The sequence below is a fragment of the Triticum urartu genome, chromosome 7 (assembly GCF_003073215.2).
Source record: "Triticum urartu cultivar G1812 chromosome 7, Tu2.1, whole genome shotgun sequence".
Classification (NCBI taxonomy): domain Eukaryota; kingdom Viridiplantae; phylum Streptophyta; class Magnoliopsida; order Poales; family Poaceae; genus Triticum; species Triticum urartu.
In genome coordinates this window covers 305,484,931-305,491,250 of record NC_053028.1, presented here as the reverse complement: position 1 = coordinate 305,491,250, position 6,320 = coordinate 305,484,931, and positions in this window count along the sequence as shown.

The window sequence follows — 6,320 nt, the reverse complement described above, 5'->3', positions numbered from 1 at the left end:
GAAGAGGTTGACATCCATTAGCACATTGATAGACAAAATTGAAGCTGAATCCAATGGGTAGAAATTGCAACATATAGTCTTCACATCCGAACGAAATGAACGAATGCATTCCAATTGAAATGGTCACATATCCATAAATTGAGAAGCCAATTAGAATTTAGGCAGAGGAATAAATCAACAAGGTACGGAGCAAGAACGAATACTCGGTAAGGATCACCCAATCTCAAACCAATTATCCGTGGAAGAAGAACTAGAGCTACAAGAATTCCCACCCATGAAACTCCCGAACCTTTCTGGTTATGCAATCATGTGTTGGGGACACAGGGGAAGCATAATATCTCACCCAAATCTAGCAAATCCTACATCCAGCTGTATCCATCCTTCAACACATAACCGAGAAAAACTTCGGAAATCATCTACCTCAACCTTCGAAAAGCATCCGTTATACAAGTTATGGCAATACTCCCGAACTCCTGCCCCAGTACTGGGTGGCGTCGAGGTTATCTCACCAACAACTGCATAAAAGAGATTTTTGATGTCGGTGAACTAAACTCAGGTATTCCAGGACTGCAACGATAAAATTGTGACGACAACACCTCGGAGCTCAACTCCCCGGGACACTGCCACAACCCCTAAATGACAGGAGGCACCAAGAACAATGTTCTCATCACAAATCCATCAGAACGATTCCAAGATACCCGCATGATCCTAAAAAAAATTAGTGACATTTGAGAAGAGAAGAGTCAAAACTCTACGTCAAGATGCCTTACCGGAGCAATGAAGGGACTGAGGAGTAAAAATAATTCCTAAACTCTCCGATATATAATTCCTAAATGACTCAAAACTTTTTTTCTAGACTCAACAACGGCTGCTAATCCGATCAAGCGGTGGGGCTCCTAAAGTCGGGGAAGGCTCTGATTACCAACTTGTAATGCCCTCGATGTGGCTATAGCTCCTACGTGTCGAAGCACGACTTAGAGGCATAACCGCATTGAAAGCAATGTCGCAAGTAAGATAATCTTCACAACAACCCATGTAAATAGATAATAAGGGGAATGGTACATAGTTGGCTTACACTCGCCACGTCACACAAAGTACATAAATAGCATTACATCAACCAATACAATCATGGTCCGACTACAGTACCAAAATAAAAGATCAACCCCAACAAGCGATATGGTCCCGATCGCCCCAACTGGGCACCACTACTAATCATCAGGGAAAGACACATAGTAACGGCGTGAGTCTTCGTCGAACTCCCACTTGAGCTCAAGCGCATCATCTGGAATGGAGTCATCGGGCCCTGCATCTGGTTTGGAAGTAATCTGTGAGCCACGGGGACTCAGCAATCTCGCACCCTCGCGATCAAGACTATTTAAGCTTATAGGAAAGGTAAGGTAATATGTGGAGCTGCAGCAAGCGACTAGCATATATGGTGGCTAACCTGTTCACAAAAGAGAGCGAGAAGAGAAGGCAAAGCACGAAGGAAGAACTAGAGAACAACCTACGGCAATCATTACTCCAACACCGTGTTCACTTCCCGGACTCCGCCGAGAAGAGACCATCACGGTAACACACGCAGTTGATTCATTTTAATCAAGTTAAGGTTCAACTTATCTACAATCGGACATTAACAAATTCCCATCTTCCCATAACCGCGGGCACGGCTTTCGAAAGTTCAAATCCCTGCAAGGGAGTCCCAACTTAGCCCATGACAAGCTCTCACGGTCAACGAAGGATATTCCTTCTAGCGGGAAGACCCGATCAGACTCGGAATCCCGGTTACAAGACATTTCGACAAGGTAAAACTAAACCAGCAACACCGCCCGAATGTGCCGACAAATCCCGATAGGAGCTGGTACTATCTCTTTCTCAGGGCACACTCAGATTGTCCAAGGTACGGGTAGGCCAGCCCAGAGTTGCCCCTGGTGGCCACCGGCAGCTGAAAGGTTGGACCAACACTCAGAGGAGCACTGCCCCGGGGGGGTTTAAACAAGATGACCCTTGGGCTCCGGAAACCCAAGGGAAAAAGAGGCTAGGTGGCAAATGGTAAAACCAAGGTTGGGCATTACTGGAGGAGTTTTATTCAAGGCGAACTGTCAAGGGGTTCCCATTATCACCCAACCGCGTAAGGAACGCAAAATCCGGGAACATAACACCGATATGACGGAAACTAGGGCGGCAAGAGTGGAACAAAACACTAGGCAAAAGGCCAAGCCTTCCACCCTTTACCAAGTATATAGATGCATTACGATAACAAGATAATATAATGATATCCCAACAATAAACAATGGTCCAACAAGGAACGATCTCCAATCTTCACCTGCAACTAGCAACGCTATAAGAGGGGCTGAGCAAAGCGGTAACATAGCCAATCAACGGTTTGCTAGGACATGGTGGGTTAGAGGTTTGACATGGCAATTTGGGAGGCATAATAAGCAAGTGGTAGGCATCGTAGCATAGGCATAGCAAAAGAGCGAGCATCTAGCAAAGCAAAGATAGAAGTGATTTCGAGGGTATGATCATCTTGCCTGCAAAGTTGTCAGAATTGCCTGGATCCTTGAAAGCAAACTCAACGGGCTCCTTGTTAGCAAAATCGACTCCCGGCTCTACCAAACAAGACAAACAAGCAAAAAGGACAAAATCAACCACGTGCAAAGCTCAAACAACATGATGCAAACATGGTATGCTATGCGGGATGCGGTATGTGATGCATATGCAATATTTGACAAGGAATGATTGAACCTGGCCTCAACTTGGAAATCCAAGAGTGCCACTGGAAAGGTGAGGTGATTTCGGTCGAAATCGATATAAAGAACACCAAAATCGGATGCATGGTTTGGAAATGGCAAGCAAAACAAATATGGCACCGGTCTGCGAGAAACAGCAAGTAGCCATCTAAATGCACCAATATAATTATGCTACAGCACTCAAACATGGCAAAAAAATACATGGCAGGGATCCACTCATGATGCTTTAAAAAAGATGAACACTGAGCTACGGCCAATTCATCCATTAACAGGTTCAAACAAGCATGACAAAAGTGCAATTGATAAACAGGTCTCAGACTTAGTGAAATTAACACTAGCCTAGAATTTCAGATCAGGTAGCACACTTTGGAGCATGAAAACTATATGCTACAGGAACTTAACATGGCAAAGCAAGGCCTGAAATGGAGCTACTCAAAGAGATTAACAAAAGTCCCTTAGTGACCTTGAGCCAAAAGTGATCATAAAATACAATTGCAAGCATGTGAACATGGCAAAAACATAATCAGATCTCAGACTTAGAGAAAAACAGGAGCATGCAAATATCTTAGCGAGTAGGCATGTTCACGAGCTCGATGCACTCACTACAGAGCAAGGCATGACAAACTAAGCATACACTCATCAAGAATACACATTATATAAGCTAGACATGGCAAGAACAACAACATAGCATGCACGGATCAACAACAACATCCTCGGCAAAATTGCTAACAAGTAGACAATCTGCCCAGATTCACGAAATAGCAAAAGTAGAGCTCGATTGACTCAAGCTAGGGTGCTCCATAATTGCAAACAAGGACATGGATGGATAGAGCACCACAATATTAACAAACCATCCTTACTAATCATCCTCAAAAGAGCCACGGATCACTAGGAAACAATATGAACATATGGCATATTGATAAAAACAGATTAAGGACTTAGTGAAATCTCTAAGTCCTGAAATCAGCATTAACGAATGCACCACTTTTAAAGCTTGTGCTAGTCACCACACACATCAAAAAAATAAATGGATAGCACCTCTGGAAAGATGGCATGGCATATAACAAAACACATGTAGAGCTCAGGAGCATATCATGCACACATTAATCATGCCAAAAATGACAAATAGCTATTTGGTGCAGCAGATCTGACAAATAACTCAAATAGCTCTCTTCCAACAGCATTTCGGGCATCAAGATGAACTCAAATGAAAATGATGCAATGAGATGAAATGATGTGCTCTTAGAGACGAACATTTTGATATGCTAGACGCCCAAAACGGAGCTACGGATGCGGAGATATAGCATGATGAAAATGCAAATTATTAGGGTTTCGGGCAAGATTAGGTCAACCTCAGATCCAGATCTAGATCCGGATCGTGCACGCTTTACGAGGAACGCTGGAACAGGAGCTTGAGGTCGCCGGATTTCGCGAGGGAGGTCGCCGGAGTTCGTACGTAGCCGGACTTGGGGAGCTCCAACCGAGGTCGCCGGACTTGCGGTGGCGCGGAGGAGCTCGAGGGCGGCGTGGAGGCGGCGCCGGCGAGCTCGGCAGCCGGAGATGGAGCGGTGCCGGTGGAGGACCTCGCCGGTGCGGGCGGCGCGGCTCCGTGGGCGAGGGAGAGGCGTGGGGCGGTGCTGTAGCAGGTGGGCTCGGGGGGGGGGGGGCGATCCAGGCTAAACTGGGCCGGCGGCGGAGGGAGGTGGCCGGGCGAATGGGGAGGCCCCACGTGGCGGCGGCGGCGCGCGTCGGACACGTCCGGCCCGGCGATTTTTGTCCAGCGGCGGAGAAGGAGCGGGGCTAGGGTTAGGGATCTGGAATTTTCAGGGGAGTGCACCTATTTATAGATAGAGGGAGCTAGGAGAGTCCAAATGAGGTGCGGTTTTCGGCCACGTGATCGTGATCGAACGCTCTAGATGATGGAGAGGGTTTTGGTGGCTTTTGGGCCAATTTGGAGGGGTGTTGGGATGCAACACACACGAGGCCTTCTCGGTCCCTCGGTTAACCGTTGGAGTATCAAACGAAGTCCAAATGGTACGAAACATGACAGGCGGTCTACCGGTAGTAAACCAAGGCCGCTTGGCAAGTCTCGGTCCAATCCAGAAATGTTTAACCCCCACACATGAAAGGAAGGTAGAAAGGACCACCGGAGGAGATAGGAGCGCCGGAATGCAAAACGGACAACGGGGAAAATGCTCGGATGCATGAGACAAACACGTATGCAAATGCGATGCACATGATGACATGATATGAGATGCATGACAACGACAACGACACACGGAGACAAAAACCCGAACCCGAGGAAATAAAATAACTTAGCGCCGGAAACGGCAAGAGTTGGAGTACATATAAGGTAAATTACATCTGGGGTGTTACACATCATGAATGAATTCAACAATATAACCAGCACCTAAAGCATTCTTTTCATGATCTACAAGCATTGAAAATTTACTACTCTCCACATAAGCAAAATTCTTCTCATGAGTAATAGTGGGAGCAAACTCAACAAAATAATTATCATGTGAGGCATAATCAAATTGAAAACTAAAATCATGATGACAAGTTTCATGGATATTGTCGGTGTCAAAACCGGCGGATCTCGGGTAGGGGGTCCCGAACTGTGCGTCTAGGATCGATGGTAACAGGAGGCAGGAGACACGATGTTTACCCAGGTTCGGGCCCTCTTGATGGAGGTAATACCCTACGTCCTACTTGATTGATATTGATGATATGAGTATTACAAGAGCTGATCTACCACGAGATCGTTGAGGCTAAAACCCTAGAAGCTAGCCTATGGTATGATTGCTGTATATCTCTATCGACTAGCCTGGCCTCGGTTTATATAATGCACCAGAGGCCTAGGATAATAAGAGTCCTAGCCGAATACGTCGGTGGGGAGGAGTCCTTGTCTTGATCGCCAAGTCTTGTGGAATCTTCCTTGTATGCGGCAGCTGTCCGAACTGGCCCATGAGTATACGGCCATGGGGGTCCTCGGCCCAATCTAACAGATTGGGAGACGACGTGGTGAGTACCCCCTAGTCCAGGACACTGTCAGTAGCCCCCTGAACCGGTCTTCAAGTTGGGGACGCTCCTCGGTTCTTCCGAACTATTCTTCGTCTTCAGTCGTCGGTCTTGAAAATTGGTTCAACAAATATTCTTGTCTTCGATCTTGAGGATCGCCGAAATGCATTCGATGAGTTTGCACGTCGGGTATCCGAGGAGCCCCTTTAAGTTTCCGGCCTTTATCAATACCTTGTTATTTTTATGCCACACATCGGGTTTGAAGTTGTTCCCGGGAGGCAGTGTCCTCTTGCGTCCGAGCTCTAACGCCGGACTGCATTCAAGGTATCTTTTGCAGCCGAGCACCAATGCCGGACTGCTTCCGAGCTCCAACGCCGAAATGTATCCGAGCTCCAACGCCGGACTGTGTCCAAGCTCCAATGCCGGACTATATCCAAGATGTCATAGATCATCTTGGTCCAAAAAAAGTTGAAGGAGTTTAGCCGAGCTTAATGCGGAAATGCCCTCTATGGAGCCAGCCACTAGCGCCCGAGCTTTATGCCGGACTGC